This window comes from Scyliorhinus canicula, chromosome 5, assembly GCF_902713615.1.
Source record: "Scyliorhinus canicula chromosome 5, sScyCan1.1, whole genome shotgun sequence".
In the NCBI taxonomy this organism is placed as follows: domain Eukaryota; kingdom Metazoa; phylum Chordata; class Chondrichthyes; order Carcharhiniformes; family Scyliorhinidae; genus Scyliorhinus; species Scyliorhinus canicula.
Genome location: NC_052150.1, coordinates 146502334 through 146520366, shown reverse-complemented (window position 1 = coordinate 146520366; position 18033 = coordinate 146502334). Strand labels below are relative to the sequence as shown.

The window sequence follows — 18033 nt, the reverse complement described above, 5'->3', positions numbered from 1 at the left end:
TCCGCCCCCCCTTATTGGGGAAGCTCATACTCCCACAGGATTGTGGGATTGTCATTAGTCCCTAGCCAATGGTAAGCAGGCAGGTAATAACAGTTGTTAAAGCAGAAATTTCCTGCAAGTAAATATTGGGAAGACTGAAGCCATTGTTTTCAGTCCCCACTCCAAATTCTGTTTCCTACCTACTGACTCCATCCTGAGCAACAGTCTGATATTAAGTCAGCGTGTTCACAACCTTGGCATCAACATTTGACTTTGTGATAAGCTTCTAGACTCATATTCATGCCATCACTAAGACCGGCCATTTGCATTCCTGCAGCATCACCTAACTTCACCCTGAATCAGCTCTGCTCATTCATGTCTTCATTGTTTTTAGATTTGAATATTCCAATGCACGACTAGCTGGTCTCCGGAATTCTACCCTCCGCAAGCTTTAGGTCATTCAAAACTTTGCTGCTCGTCTTAACGCAAAGGAAGTCCCGCGTCCTCTCACCCGGTGCTCAAGAAAGCAAGTAGCTTCGAACAAGCCTAAATGAGCCATGTTACAAGCTCAACTAATTATCTTAAGGATTATTCAGCAAGTGTTGCCCAGTCAGAGAATCACATATAATAGTAGAGGTTTTGCATATGTCCAATATGTAGGTGATATGTTCACGAACTTTGACTCTGCGATGCGTAAGGATTTCCTTCCATATCTTTCACATTCTGTGCTCAAATTCCCTATTGAGGTGGGACAGTCGAAGAAACTCCCTTTACTCAATGTGCTAGCTGAGAAAACCACTAATAGTTTCACCACTTTTGCCTACTAGCACAAGGCTACCAACACCGTTCAACATATGCACTGGAATTTATACATCTCCACATGCTATAAAGATAAGCCTTATCAGCAATCTTCCACAGAATCATGGAATTTACAGTACAGAAGGAGGCCATTCGGTTCATCGAGTCTGCACTAGCCCTTGGAAAGAGCACCCCATTTAGGCCCACACTTCCAACCTATTCCAGTAACCCCACCTAACCTTTTTGGACAATAAGGGTACTTTACTATGGCCAATCCATCTAACCTGTGCATCTTTCGACTGTGGGAGGGAACTGGAGAACCCGGAGGAAACACACGCAGACAGGGGGAGAACTTGCAGACTCCACACAGACAGTGACCAAAACCGGGAATCAAACCTGGGACCCTGGAGCTGTGAAGCAATTGTGCTAACCACTGTGCTTTCATAAGAACATAAGAACTAGGAGCAGGAGTAGGCCATCTGGCCCATCGAGCCTGCTCCGCCATTCAATTAGATCATGGCTGATCTTTTGTGAACTCAGCTCCACTTTCCGGCTCAAACACCATAACCCTTAATCCAGTTATTCTTCAAAAAACTATCTATCTTTATCGTGCTTGTAAATAGAACACTAGCCATTTACTCAACTCGCAAGCTTGATATAGGAAGAGCTTAGAAATAGATGTCAGAGATACAAAACTATTTAATTACTGAAAAGTAGATACATATATTATAAATAAAAATATTCAACAAAGGAGATTAACTGCAGAAATTCTTAGTCAGATGACATTTATCAGCTATCTTTATGTTGCTGTCAGTTTAGATATCAGGTCATAATTTACCGTGAAAATGATGGTAAAATGTATGGCAGCACCGTTCTTTATGCACAAAAACACTTAGGGTGAGGTGTAGATGCGTGGTTGAACTCAATGAACTCATTGTTTTCTTGAGTTGACCCACTTTGTCCATTCGCAAAAATGGCATTTTGATGTCTGCCGCACAATTGAATGATGCACAATTCCTGTATTCGTGCAGCAGATACAAAATAAACTCACCATGGACAGTGAAGTTTTACCCAATTCAGTCAAAGTACCTGCTCAATAACAGAATGTGTTAATTGTTGTCAGGCAATCTTTCTGAAAAATACCCATTGCAATTGCAGTCTCATTCACTCATATTTTAATTGTTGTTGCAGCCTTTAAAAACCTAAAATTCTAAATAGTAACTTGTTTTGACTTCTCCTTGCTGTTTTTCCTCCTTCTCTTAATCCTATCTTTCATACCTACAAATGATAAAACCCTCAAGAAACTTAAGGATAGCACCTCAAAGGCAAATTTAGTGCTTCCTTGGATAAATTGTTAGTTAAAAATAAATTAACTTGAACTGTATAAATCCCCAGTTCTGGAATTCCTTCCCAAAATCTCTCTGCCTCTCTCTCTTTAAAAACTGTCTCTCTGCATAAGCTTTTGGGCACATGTCCTATTATCTCCCTATGAGGCTGTGTGTCAAATTGTGTCTGATAACATTGTGAATTAACTTGGACAGCTTTAACACATCAAAGATGCTATATAAATATAAGTCATTGTTAACCTTTATTATGTCACAAGTAGGCTTACATTAACACTGCAATGAAGTTAGTGTGAAAAGCCCCTAGTTGCCACACTCTGGTTTACACTGAGGGAGAATTCAGAATTTCCAATTCACCGAACAAGCATGTCTTTTGGGACTTGTGGGAGGAAACCGGCACATCGAGAAAACCCACGCAGACACGGGGAGAATGTGCAGACTCTGCACAGACAGTGTCCCAAGCCGGGAATCAAACCTGGGACCCTGGTGCTGTGAAGCAACAGTGCTAACCACTGTGCTATCGTGCTGCCCGGTTGTTGTTGAATATGGAACTGTAACAAGCATCAACTGCTGAAGAACTTTAGTTTTACTGGTGCATCTAAAATTATTAATTTGCTGACAATAAGTATTTTTCTCCGAGTTGATTTAATCATAAAAACAATGAATTATTTTTAAAGTGTTTCATGGTTGAAATGCATTGATCAGCAACACTCCAAAAGCTAAGTGATTCCCTATGCACTATTTTGTACTCTTCATATTATGATGTTCAATTTACAGCTAAAACTGAAAGCGGGTTAGTTAATCATGAAGGTGGCAATAACGATGGAATGTACAATTTATTTCACATTATGATTCAGTTTTCAAAGAAATCTCTTTTTAGACACAACCTTTCCAGAACTGTTTCACAGCGGTTGACAATTTTCTATTTGGAATATTCAATATTTTTCTCAAAGAAGTACATCGGGTTAGGTAACTTGTACTTCTTCAATTTAGCATACTGTATTTGTTACTCGCAATATGGTCTCCTCCACGTTAGGCAGGCCAAATGCAGACTGGGTGGCTGCTTCGATAAACAACACTATTCGGTCTCCAAACGGGACCCCAAGCATCCAATTGCCAGTTATTTTAATTCTCCATCTTCTGCTTACTCTGACTCATCTGTGAAGCTCAACACAACCTTGAGGAACAGCACTCCATCTTTCGACCGGCCACTTTATAGTCTGCTGGGCCCAACACCGAGTTCAACAATTTTAGCTCATAATCTCTGCCCCCCATTTAGTTTGATGTTTGTTTGCTCTTTTTTCCTTGATTCTCTCTTTTTTCCATTTCTTTGCTTTTGGGTGGCAACTTTATCGGGATCCTGTCATTCACATGGCAGCTCTTTGGGATCCTGCCATTCTTCTCGACAAATCTTTTCCTTTACTTATTCCATTATCATTCTCTTTGGCCTAATACCATGAAACCTTTTGCCATTTGATTTGCTCTGCACCACTCCACCCTCCCCTTGCACGCTCTCTTCCCCCCCCCCCCCCCCCCCCCACCCATCCTATTACAGACCTTCCCTTTTGTCCCTCACTTGCTCAAAATCTATCACATTTCTAGCTTTTCTCATTCTGCTGCAAGACCTGAAACATCAATTCCGTTTGTCTCTCTATTGTGCCGTCAGACCTGCTGTGTGTCAGACACTTACAGATTTGAATTCAGATTTCCAGCTTCCACAGTATATTGTTTTTATGTTGTGGCAATTGATCAAAAACTTGGCCAAAGTGGCAGGTTTTAAGTCGCATCTTAAAGAGAGAAAGAGAAAAAGTTGTGCCAGATACCCCAGAGCTGAGAACCTACACAGCTTGAAGATAATTTATTCTTAATTAGCAGTTCCTTCTACGATGACTATTTCTGATTTGCTTTCAATAACATTCTTCTACAACTATAGCACAGCGCTTGTCCAACGATATAATCACTCTTGAAAATGTTGCCATTGTAATAGACTATTTTAAAAACAGCAGGAAATGCATAGTATATAACTGTCAATCCATATACTTTAAAAAGGCTGATGTTAAAAATTACAAATGGCAGGTTCAACCTTATTCCTGGTGAGGCAATGTTTTACTGCACAAAACTGACCACAGGCTAACTTTATTATACAATATTGATCATATTAATTTTTTCATGTATCACAAAAACTATATCTAATTATTGGGACAGCTTTTCCTTTGAAAATTGTTTTGAGAGAATGCCCATCATCTGAACATCGGGATGTAGGGTATGACAATGTTCATGCTATATATTTTCAAAGTCATACAACAACAATCAGCAGTTGGGCCAGAATGTTATGCTTCCCTTACCCGAACCAGGTGTGGGCTGACAGGTGGTATAATCAAATGGGATGGCAGCTGCTGTCCCTGCTTCCACTGGTATTCAGCCAATGGTGATGCGGGTTGCGGCTTTAGTTTCCACTTTCAGGGCATTTTCGTGGGGGGAGGGAGGGGCAGACCATATGGTGAGCTCACCTACCTGTGCCTTGGGGAGGGGGGGGTGGAGTATGCCATATGGCGAGGTCATCTACCTCTGCCTCGCGGTTGGGGATGGGGGGGCATGCTATATGGCAAGGTCACCTACCTGTGCCTTGGGGAGGGGGGTCATGCCATATGGAGAGATCACCTACCTGTGCCTCACAGAGGACACCCGACAGTAAAGGCCACCCCTGCTTGAAGACATCTGTCATCTCCCACTTGCCTTTGTCCAATCGTCACTGCGGATTGCCTACTGACCCCCATGAACCTGGAAAACCTAGCTTTACCCTGGGCCTCTGCTCTGGCACTGCCACTGGTTCAGGACCTTCTGCAGTCCCAGCAGCGGTCTCTCATACTCTGTCAGCTCTTGGAGTGGGACATCCTGCCTCAAAGGACAAAGAAGCCACAAGCTCGGGTAACTAATACTCCATGTAAAACTCAGCCTTTGCTTCCAGGCATAGTGGAGGCGGACTTGGCCCATCTTTCTCGCCGGTGGCCCTGCCCACTGGCTAGAAACTCCAGACTAGGACAACCAACAAATTACACTTTGGACAACCTACAAATATACTGGTGCACATTGGTAAAGAAATATAGGACCCTATCAAGTACATTTTCTAACATTATCTGACTTTGTAATATTAAAAAAGTGAACCACTCTTATCCACCCACTGCATGAACTAAAATTCACTCAATTTCTTTGCTTGCACGTTTTCATGTCATTACCTATATAGGATATAAATTGTGTTTAGTTTTTATTTACCCAAATAGATCTGGCCAATAAGATCACATGATAAACAGCTATTTCTGTTTTCTGAGATTATTACAATTCCAGTTGGTGTCACAACAGGATGGGCAGGTCCCAGAATGGAACCCTGGCTCAAAAGACTAATGTTTACCTTTTTTTAGAAACCCTAGATGAGCAGTCACAGGACTACCAATTAAATTTTAACAGAAAACATTTATTAAACATGAATAATACAATAATCTGTCAATCACACTTATCTTTACAAATGAATGCAGATTTTTAGCATAACACAAGTTACAAAATTGATTGTGCGTTAAAATGTTTCCAATAAATACACAGTCCCAGTAAGCAAACAGGCTAACTGTGGTCAGATACACTCCACTCTGAAACCAAGTGGCAGATGCCACCCAATTGAACTTCTATGTATTTCTTCTCAAATACCCCTGGATGATTATCACACTGTTGTTTCCAAACTCCACTCTCAAAAAGACTTGCCTTAGAAGTGTCCTCTAAGCAACACTTCTCTCAGCTACTTTCAGCAAGGGTCTACTTCCAGCATTTCCAACTCGCCTTTCAGTATTCCATTCTCTTGAATTTTGATGTGCGTTCGAGTTCCCAGACAATCTCTCAGGTACCCAGCCACCAATGGAACACAGCTGCTTCCCAGAGTTTACTAAGGTCACCAACATAAGAATTGCTTCAGATATCAGGCTTCTCTCCAGCCAAATTCACCAGTTGTGCACTTTTCAACTCTGTGCTTAACTTCAACGAACAATACCTTGTTCAAATTCCAGTTCCCTTTTGTTCCTTTTACTTCAATCTTCATGGAACTTCTCTTTCCATCCCCTGGTTTCTAGAATTAGCTGTTTTTCAGTTGCTGGGACTTGTTTTCTTTCCCATTATTCCATTGTTTTACTTCTGAAAAGGCTGCCTTCTCTCGCAATACCTAGCTCCAACTGCCTTGTGTTCAGTTAAAATTAAATTCAAAAGGTCTTCCTAACCTAAAGGTGAATCATGGTTGCTAGGCAACAACTCAGTCTTTCTTTAAGCTCTTGTTTACTTTTCACATTATGAAGTTTCAAATTACAATGTAAATACAGTTTGAAATGAAACTAAAACTCTCGTACATGCAAACACCTTTGTTTAACATGAATCTAATTAGAGTTGTTCCCTTTCTCACACAGAAAACAAAATTAAACTCTCTTAAATCCATTCCTTATTTCTAATATCCAACAATAAAAACTTAGGTTACTTAAAACTAGAATCACAGAAAAATACACTGCAGAAAATCAAATCAGAACTTCAAATCCTCCCTGATCCTCCCACCCCTCACCTTGAACTTGTGTCCCCTCGTAACCAACCCATCAAATAAGGGGAACAGCTTTTCCCTAACCACCCTACCCATGCCCCTCATAATCTTGTACACCTCAATCAGATCGCCCCCTCAGTCTTCTCTGCTGTAGTGAAAAACACCCAAGCCTATCCAACCTCTCTTCATAACTTAAATGTCCCATCCCAGGCAACATCCTGGTGAATCTCCTCTGCACCCCCTCCAGTGCAATCACATCCTTCCTATAATGTGGTGACCAGAACTGCACACAGTACTTTAGCTGGGGCCTCACCAATGTTCTATGTAACTCCAAGATGACTTCCTTTTAGTAATCTATGCCGCGATTGATAAAGGCAAGTGTGCCTTTCACCACCGTATCAACCTGCCCCCTGCCTTCAGAGTCAATTTACAAACACGCCAAGGTGTCTTGGTTCCTCAGGAATTCTCAGTGTGGTGCTATTCATTTAATATTTCCTTGTCAAGTTTGGAGAGGGGTTTATTAAATGGGTGAGGGTGCTGTACGAGGCCCCGATGGCGAGTGTAGTGACAAACGGGAGGAGGTCCGAGTACTTCAGGCTCTGCCATGGGACGAGGGGCGCCCCCTGTCCCCCTTGCTTTTTGCGTTGGCAATTGAGCCTCTGGCCATGGCACTCAGGGAGTCGGGGAGGTGGAGGGGTCTGGTGAGGGGTGGGGAGGAGCACCGAGTGTCGCTGTATGCAGATGACCTGCTGCTGTATGTAGCAGACCCGGTGGAGGGAATGCCGGAGGTGATGGAGATTCTTGCTGAGTTTGGGAGTTTCTCGGGCTACAAGTTGAACCTGGGCAAGAGCGAGCTGTTTGTTGTGCACCCGGGAGATCAGGAGGAGGGGATTGGTAGGCTCCCGCTAAAAAGGGCAGTGAGGGGTTTTAGATACCTGGGGGTTCAGGTGGCTAGGAGTTGGGGGACTCTGCACAAGCTCAATTTTACTAGGTTGGTGGAGCAGATGGAGGAGGCGTTTAAGAGGTGGGACATACTGCCGTTGTCGTTGGCGGGTAGAGTACAGTCCGTGGAAATGACGGTGCTCCCGAGGTTTTTGTTTTTGTTTCAGTGCCTCCCCATTTTCATTCCGAGGGCCTTTTTTAGGAGGGTGAACAGCAGCATCATGAGATTTGTTTGGGCGCACGGGACTCCGAGGGTGAGGAGGGTCTTTTTGGAGCGGGGCAGGGATAGAGGGGGGCTGGCACTGTCCAACCTCTCTGGGTACTATTGGGCGGCTAGCGTCTCGATGGTACGTAAGTGGGTAATGGATGGGGAGGGGGCAGCATGGAAACGGATGGAGATGGCGTCCTGTGGAGGCACGAGCCTGAAGGCACTGGTAACGGTGCCGCTGCCGCTCCCTCCAACGAAGTACACTACGAGCCCGGTGGTGGCGGCTACCCTCAAGATTTGGGGGCAGTGGAGGCGACACAGGGGGGAAGTGGGTGGCTCGGTGGAGGCCCCGTTGCGGGGGAACCATCGGTTTATCCCAGGGAACATTAATGGCGGGTTCTTGGGGTGGCACAGGGCGGGCATAAGGAAGTTGGGAGACCTGTTCATTGACGGGAGGTTTGCGAGCCTGGGTGAGCTGGAGGAGAAGTTTGAGCTCCCCCCGGGGAATATGTTCAGGTACCTTCGGGTTAAGGCGTTTGCTAGGCGGCAGGTCGAGGGGTTCCCTTTGCTGACCCCGTGGGGGGTAAGAGATAGGGTGCTTTCAGGGGTGTGGGTCGGGGATGGGAAGGTGTCTGACATCTACCAGGTGATGCAGGAGGTGGCGGAGGCGTCGGTAGAGGAGCTGAAGGCTAAGTGGGAAGTGGAGCTGGGGGAGCAGATTGAGGAGGGGACATGGGCGGACGCCCTGGAGAGGGTGAACTCCTCCTCTTCATGTGTGAGGCTTAGCCTCATCCAGTTCGAGGTACTGCACAGGGCTCATATGTCCGGGACGAGGATGAGCAGGTTTTTTGGGGGTGAGGACAGGTGCATTAGGTGTTCAGGTAGCCCAGCGAACCATGCCCATATGTTTTGGGCATGCCCGGCACTGGGGGAATTCTGGCAGGAGGTGGCGAGGATGGTGTCGAAGGTGGTAAGGTCCAGGGTCAAGCCAGGCTGGGGACTCACGATATTTGGGGTTGGGGTGGAGCCGGGAGTGCAGGAGGCGAAAGAGGCCGGTGTTTTGGCCTTTGCATCCCTAGTAGCCCGGCGGAGGATCTTGTTGCAATGGAAAGATGCGAGACCCCCAAGCGTGGAGACCTGGATCAGTGACATGGCGGGATTCATTAAGCTGGAGAAGGTCAAATTCGCCCTGAGGGGGTCAGTACAAGGGTTCTTTAGGAGGTGGCAGCCTTTCCTCGACTTTCTGGCTCAACGATAAGGAACTAGGTCAACAGCAGCAGCAACCCGGGGGAGAGGGGGGGAAAGAGGGGGGAGGGGGGGGAAGTAGGGGGGGGGGTTTCGGGGGGTATTGTTTAAGTTAATTTGATTATTGTTAATTTTTTTTGTTGTTTATTGGGTTGGGGGGGTGGGGGGGTTCGTTATATGCGTTGTTATTGGTGCCGGGTGGGGGGTGTTTATTATTGTTATTATTGTTCTGTTGCTATACGTTTTTCAAAAAATTTCAATAAAAGGTATTTTGGCCTTTGCGTCCCTAGTAGCCCGGCGGAGGATCTTGTTGCAATGGAAAGATGCGAGACCCCCAAGCGTGGAGACCTGGATCAGTGACGGGACTCATTAAGCTGGAGAAGGTCAAATTCGCCCTGAGGGGGTCGGTACAAGGGTTCTTTAGGAGGTGGCAGCCTTTCCTCGACTTTCTGGCTCAACGATAAGGAACTAGGTCAGCAGCAGCAGCAACCCGGGGGAGAGGGGGGGAAAGAGGGGGGAGGGGGGGAAGTGGGGGGGGGGGGTTTCGGGGGGTATTGTTTAAGTTAATTTGATTATTGTTAATTTTTTTTGTTGTTTATTGGGTTGGGGGGGTGGGGGGGTTCGTTATATGCGTTGTTATGGGTGCCGGGAGGGGGGGGGGGTGTTTATTATTGTTATTATTGTTCTGTTGCTATACTTTTTTCAAAAAATTTCAATAAAAGGTATTTTTAAAAAAAAAAATTTTTTTTTTTAATTTCCTTGTCAAATTGCACCTTCCAAAGTGTAACACCTCACATTTTTCAGAATTAAATGCCATCTGCCACTTTTCTTTTTTTTTTTAAATATTTTTATTGGCATTTCTCATATTTATAAACAATAATATATTTACATCACATTACTCGTGCCTGCGTCAATTTACTTCATTGTACAGAAAGGTTTATTTCTTCTTTCTTTTAATTGGTCCTATATACATTTCACTGCCCTCTGGGTCTCTCCCCCTCTCTGTTCTCCCCCCCCCCCCTCCCTTGCGTGCTCCCCTTGTCCCTTCCCCCCATCCCCAAGCATCTGCCACTTTTCTGCCCATTTGACCATCCCGTCTATATTTTCCTGTAACCCAAGTCACTCAACCTCATTGTTAACCACCCGGCCCATCTTTGTGTCATCCGCAAGCTTACTGATCCTAACCCCTACACAGTCATTTATATAAATGCCGAATAATAGGGGACCCAGCACAGATCCCTGTGGTACGCTACTGGACACAAGCTTACAGTCACTAAAGCAGCCATCTGTCATCACCCTCTGTTTCTTACAGCTCAGCCAGCTTTGAACCCACCTTATCAGGTTCCCCTGTATCCCATGTGCATTTGACTTCTTTATATGTCTCCCATGTGGGACCTTGTCAAATGCTTTGCTGAAATCCATGTAAACCACATCAACTGCACTAATCTCACCTACACACCTAGTCACGCGCTCAGAAAATTCAATCAAATTTGTTAAGCATGATCTCCCTCTGACAAAGCCATGCTGACTATTCCTGATCAAACCTTCCCTCTCCGAGAGGAGATTGATTCTCTCCTTCAGAATCTTCTCCATTAGTTTCCCCACCACTACCTGTGCTTCCTGACAGGATACAGGCGCTAATCAATGTTGTAGAGGTCACCAGGTTGCAACTGGCAGCAAGGGACTAACAAAGGTGGAAAGGTGGCACAGTGGTTAGCACTGCTGCCTTGCAGCTCCAGGGACCCAGGTTCAATGCCTTGGGTGACTGTGTGGAGTTTGCACTTTCTCCCAGTGTCTGCGTGGGTTTCCTTCTGGTGCTCCGGTTTCCTCCAACAGTCCAAAGATGTACAGGTTAGGGGGATTGCCATGGTAAATTTTTATTTTTTTTAAATAAATTTAGAGTAACTCATTTTTTTCCAATTAAGGGGCAATTAAGCAATCCACCTACACTGCACATCATTGGGTCCTGGGAGCAAAACCAACGCAAACATGGGAGAATGTGCAAACTCTACATGGACAGTGAACCAGAGCCGGGATCGAACCTGGGACCTCGGTGCCGTGAGGCAGCAGTGCTAGCCACTGCACCACCTTTGCCCTTTGGCCATGATAAATTGCCCCTTAGTGTACAAAAAAGGTTAGATGATATTACTGGGTTATGAGGATAGGGCGGAGGCATGGGCTTAAGAAGGGAATTCTTTCCAAGGGACTGTACAGACTCGATGGGCCGAATGACCTTCTTCTACACTGTAAATTCTATGATTCTATGAACAACAATGAGAGTTTATTAACAGCACTTGCATGCCATGTGCCTGCCCGCATCCAGGGGAGAACTCCCATGCTATAGACACGTGACTTATTTCATACCTGCGTCACCCGAGTGACCATGTGACCACCTGATCTACACATATATTTTAGATAATCTGACCAGAATTACTATGCTCACAAAAGGTAAAAATGAAATTCGCACAGCTAAGGCATTATCAGTGGTAAATGTTGCCAAGTAAGCCCTTATAAGCTGTGCAGTGTTAGTGGTACAAATATCATGCATAGTTGATTCTACAATAAAAACAGCTTATACTTACATCCATAACCTTCTTGTCATGATGGCACAACTTAAAAGTACTTTGCTTATTACATGAAAGGACCATCGTACCAAGATCAAACAATTTACAGCTAAAGGGTAAGTTTATTTTTAAGTAAAATAACTCACAACCCAAAAATATATAGATGTGCTGGCTCGATACAACACTCTGGAGGCTTCCAGTAGTAACAAAGGGGTTTATTAACAAAAGTCAAAGACTGGTATATATAAAAGGCACAAAACTCAATTGGATGGGTCTTAGTTCTCTGGCTCTGGAGTCCACACTGCCTGGACCCTTATTTCCAAGTTTAGTTGCTATTGGCCGGCGTTTGCTTGCACCAGTGCAATTGGCCCAGGGCTGGTCACATGGGCCACTAGGCCCACCGCCTTGAAATGACTGCGCTTCATCATCCATCCCCCTAAAGTCCTTTATTGCATTTTACACAATACTTATGTACAGATTCTCTGCATGTTAAAAGACATTAGGGAAGAGAGAGTTAATCAACGAGTCAGTTTGTCCGGGGTCCTTCGCATGCTCCCGAACTTCCTTAGTCCTCCCACCGGCTCAACAGCCTCTGAGGCAGTCATGTTTTCAGCAGCAGATAACTGTCTCCTTGCTCGGGCAACTGGCCCCACCGGATCCCATCTGCATAGCTGGCTAGGTTGACTTGGGTGTTCTCAGCTTCCACTTCTTAGGAACATTGACAGGTGAGTTGACAACACGATTGGGACCTGCCTGTTCTGGAATGTGAGTCGCCCCCCCCCCCCCCCAACTCCCTCAAATGGTCAATATGCTTTTTGGTAGTCCTGCCATTTAAATCCACCACATATGACACAGGGCCAGACTGGGACACAGCCCAGCTCGCTAACCATAGTGGGCATGAGGCAACATTTCGGGAAAAAAACGGGTCCCCCACCCAGAATGATCTGTCGCCCTTTGCGTAGTCCCCTCATTTCGCAAGCAGGCATGATGCATCTCCACCCTCCCTACCAAGTTAGGAAACACCATATCCAAACGGGTTCTAAGGTGATAACCCAACAGCAACTTGTCAGGTGTGGCCCCCGTTGTGGTGTGTGGGGTCATGTTGTAGGCTAACAGAAAATTAGCAAGCCGATAACACAGTTGTCTGACTGTTTACTCGTGACGCTTTTGAAAGTCTGTACGGTCCTCTCAGCCAATCTATTGGATGCAGGGTGGTATGGGGCCGTCCTTCTGTGGCAAATGCCATTTGCTCAAATTAAATTTGAGAAATTTTCCCCTGTAAAAGGGATGGCGTTGTCGGATATAATGGGTTCTGGCCATCTGTAAATGCCAAACACTCGGCGTAACACGTCCATCGTAGCTGCTGAGGTCGTGCTCCCCTTCTCCCATATAGACAGCCGCTTGGAGTGGCCATCTATCAGAACATCCTGTCCACGAAAGGGCTCACATAGCAAACATGGACCCTGGTTCACGGGCAACCTGGCCAGTCCAGAGATTATGGAGACTACGGAGGAAATGGTTGCTGAGTTTGACAGGGTATACATTGCTGTACTGTTTCCTCAATGACTTTATCAATCCTGGCCACCGTATGTAGCTGCATTCCAGCATCTTCATCTTTGTTTGCCCTGGGTGAGCACTGTGCGACTCCTGTAAGAGAGCCCCCCTTGCTGGTGGTGGAACGGCGACTCGTGAGCACCACATAATCAGGCCGTCCTCAAAGGTCAGTCATCTCGGTGGGTTAAATTGGGTCTTATTTGCAGTGAAGAAACAGCAGAGGCATTTGATGTACTGGCTCCAATCATCTGCCCTTGTTCGAATGGGTCTAGTTTAACAATGATAGGCATTTAAACTCACATTTTATGTGTCACGGTTAATGGTTCCTGACTTTCGTTGGTCTTTCTTTTGTTTTTGAATGCTCCTTCCTTCCCCCCTCAAATCACAAAGTACTGCAAGCTGTGATTGAACCTTTTACCTTGCCGTCAGTGCGGTGGCTCGAGAAACACTCTGAAGGCTTCCAGTAGTAACAAAAGGGTTTATTAACGAAATGCAAAGGCTGCTATATATAAAGGCACAGAACACAAAAGAATGGGTCTTAGCTCCCCGGCTCCGGGGTCCACACTGTCCTGGCACCTGGTCCTCGGGCATCAAGCTAACTCGCTATTGGCCAATGTTTTAATGTTTTTTAATAATCTTTATTGTCTCAAGTAGGCTTACCTTAACACTGCAATGAAGTTACTGTGAAAAGCCCCAAGTCACCACATTCCGGCGCCTGTTCAGGTACATAGAGGGAGAATTCAGAATGTCTAAATTACCTAACAGTATTCTTTCGGGACTTGTGGGAGGAAACCAGGGCACCCGGAGGAAACCCACGCAGATACAGGAAGAACGTACAAACACCACACAGACAGTGACCCAAGCTGGGAATCGAACCTGGGACCCTGGAGCTGTGAAGCAACAGTGCTAAACACTGTGCTACCATGCCAAGGGTTCGTGCACTCCCACACGATTAACCCAAAGCCGATCACATGGGCCTCCATGGTTGCCCCTTAAAGGGCCCACGCTACCACAATATATATAATGTTACAACACCCTGGGTTAGTGCACGATCAATTCCAGCCTCACTTAACCCGTAGTCACAATACAGATGAAATTAGATTTAATATCAATACCAAAATTAGATTTTGTATTAGTACACATGCTTTAGTTGAGCTAAATTGACTACAGTAACCAGGTTTCTAACATTTGAATACAAGTAAACTTTTATTATTAACAGTAATTATAATTAAATAGGCAGAAAATACAACTGGCTATCTACCATCTGATTGCTACCCTCACCCCACCACCCCTTCCAACGCCCCCCCACAGATACGCACAAACAGACAACAGAGGCAAAAGCGTGGTTGAGAGGTCAAGAAAATATAATAAAATAAAAGGATAAGGATCTTTGTTCCAGTTAGTTGTGTTTTCAAGTTGGATACTTTATTTTCCTTCAGCTTGTAATGATCTTCACTGCAGACCCACAAAGACAGCAGGCAACTGGCAGCAGCGAGGGTGAGAAAACACGCCTCCTCTTCATTCAAAGGTCCAGATCTTTTCATGGCTTTCTCTGGCAAGGCTGTCCTACTTTGTCTGTAGATCCAGAACCTCTTCAACTTTACAGCAAAGATGCGCCAGGCACTCACTGCTTTTAGAACATTAAAGCAGTTCTTGAGCGTTCCTTCTCTTTCCAAGGCAGGAACCAATCACTGACTGTTGTCAGTCCCTGGTCAATTCACAGTTGCCAGCCAACCAATCGAACCAACTTCCTACAAAGCTGGTTCCTCAGATTCACTCGGCGCTGACGAGTCTAGTTTTCTGCTCTCCAAAATACAAGACCGAGGAACACACTGTCCTGGCAAGCACTGTTCTACTTAAAGGCGCAGACCAAAAATAATATAATAAAAATAAAAGAGATGTGAATAAAGGAAATAAACAGAAAGGACTCTTATAATAAAGAATGTTGGATATAATGGTTGATCCACTTGGTCTATAGCTCGTAGCTTTATCATATCTAAATTATGCTTCCAAATACAGGTACACTAAAGGGCAACATAATAATATAAAATAAATGCTTTTTATGTTTAGTCAGTTTGTTCTGAAAATCGAGAGCTGGCATTAACCCCTTCTGTAGCTTATTTTAAATCAAGTCTTATTGAAACATAAACCATGTTAAAGTCGGTTTTTGAGACCTTGATGATTGAGAGTCTTTTTTGCATTTCATCTTTTATCTACAACCTTGGCCTTACAATTAAGAAAGCAAATAGCTTTGAATGAGATATTCAAAGTCCCAAGAATTTTATCTCTGAATTATAACAGTGCATAATACCTGAAGGTGAAGAATACTTTGAACAGCGTCAATACTATTAGACACATTCCAGCACAGGTTTAACACAATGGTAAATTATTACCGCTAATGAAATGAGAACCAATAATTTAGCCAAGCCAAGATTAACCTGTGTTAAAAAACGATGCTAAGTGAGGCTGTGCTCGATTCCCATTGTATACAGAGGATTCCATTTTGTGATTAGAATACAATGGCCGAGCAATGTGTTGACTCCGTGCTCAGTTTGCAGATTTAAAGCAGGTGCCAAGCACCAAATTTTACATGTGGCTTGAACATTCTGAGCAGAAAGTGCACCAATAACCATATCACTACAGAGGTCATATATGGGGCCCAACGGCTGTTTATACCTCCTTTAGGAAATTGGTTTGTCTTCAAAGCAATGGTAACCATGAAAAGCTCTGCTGAGGCCACCATCAATAAGGCACTTGATGCAAACATACTTTTCTGAATAAGGAGCTGAGAAGTGTAGGAATGATCCTTCTGGTTCCACATTCAAAACATGGACCACTTCCTCTCACCCCTTGACAACCCTAATGGCCATGCTTGGGCCAAGTACAAACCAGCAACTTTGAGCACACAAATTAAAGTAAAGGGTTCACGCAATCAAACTAACACACTGCGCACAACAAAAGTTAGGTTGGGGGCGGGCTGTTGAATATAACTAGACATCAATAGATTTTGAAGCAATGTACCTTAGATTCTTTCAGTAAAATATAAGCACTCTCTTCATAAAAGTAACTGAAGTGAGCACACCTTGGGTTGACTTGCCACTTGTTGATACAAGGAAATCAGTGCAATCTAGGTGAAATAAATCAAGAAAGTGCAAAAGGCCTTGGAATTTTACATTTAAGTGAATTTACGTGGTTCCAGATTTAATTTGTTCGATCATGTCTTGCCCACATAATTGGCCATAGGCCGAGAGTGAAACTGTGAGATCCCCTTGAAATTCTTGGTTAGGGAAAGCTATTCAAATTGCATTCACTCTCCAAGGCACTACCGAAAAAGATTTTCAGATCAAAAATTCTTTAATACAATAAAGAATTGATCAGCATCCACCAATGAAACTATGAACTGGCTAATGTTTTGTTAAAAGTCATTTTCAATTGATTGCAAGTCAGGTTAGGCTCATTGACATTTGTCAGATCATTCATTAAAAGCCTTTATTTTCACAGTAAATGCACAAGATTACTGAAGTAGCACGAGGTATCATGAAGACGAGCCACACTACCAGATTACTCTTCCCTTAAGTCCTCAACACATACATTGGGGCAGCATGGTAGCACAGGTGGATAGCACTGTGGATTCACAAAGCCAGGGTCCCAGGTTCGATTCCCCGCTGGGTCACTGTCTGTGAGGAGTCTGTACGTTCTCCCCGTGTCTGCGTGGGTTTCCTCCAGATGCTCAGGTTTCCTCCCACAGTTTAAAGACGTGCAGGTTAGGTGGATTGGCCATGATAAATTGCCCTTAGTGACCAAAACGGTTGGGAGGGGTTATTGGGTTACAGGGATAGGGTGGAAGTGAGGGCTTAAGTGGGTTGGTGCAGACTCGATGGGCCAAATGGCCTCCTTCTGCACTGTATATTCCATATATGCATCACAGGCCATTTAAGTTAACTGTATACAATGAGGGCAGAAACGCCAAGGGGATAATCACAGTTCAACCCTTCACAAAGTCAATCTGTCAAAGCACTTATCAGGCCTGGTGAAACACCCGAGTTCCCTTACCAGTTCCTCCAGTGAAGCAGTGGAGATTGCTTCAAGGCTCGACATGTGCATTGGGGGCCTTTCCTGTCCCCTCAAGAGAAGTGAGAGGGGAGTCTTCTGAAAGCCCAAGTCCTTTGCTTCAGGCTCCACTAAAGGGACGTTCGTAGTTCCACTGGAACCACCTGTTCAGTCGTTGGGGCTGCGGCCTCTCGCCTCCATATATAGTATGTATGCTTCCGCACTTGTCTCTCTTGCAAGTCAACCAGGTATGAGACATGACCAGATTTTGCCACAATTTTCCCAGGTATCCATAATGGACCAGATGCAAACTTCCGTACAAAAAGAACACTCACCAGTGTAAAACGATCTGTTATCTTTCACTGACTTTTAATACTTCTTTTTGGAAGCTTGCCTCACCTCCACCCACCCCACCAAATTGGGGAACACCAGGTGTAACTGAGTACGAAGGCGATGACCAATTAGTAGCTCTGCTGGTGTGACACCAGTAGTAATGTGAGCCGTGACATTGTACTAGAGGGGCAGCATGGTGGTGCAGTGATAGCACTGCAGTCTCACAGCGCTGAGGTCCCAGGTTCGATCCCAGCTCTAGGTTACTGTCCATGTGGACTTTGCACATTTTCCCAGTGTTTGCATGGGTTTCACCCCCACAACCCAAAGATGTGCAATGTAGGTGGATTGAACACGCTAAATTGCCCTTAGTTGCAAAAACTGGATTGGGCACTCTAAATTTTAAAAAAAGACAATGTACTAGAGGAGGGAATTAGCCAATTTGAAGTACAG

The 18033-nt window shown here is 44.7% G+C and overlaps 1 protein-coding gene across 3 annotated transcripts in view; it reads right to left on the bottom strand.

Moving 5' to 3' along the window:
* Positions 1-18033, bottom strand: part of tpk1 (thiamin pyrophosphokinase 1) — a 417730-nt gene that overhangs the window by 255333 nt on the left and 144364 nt on the right. The gene's annotated exons all lie outside the window — the stretch shown is intronic.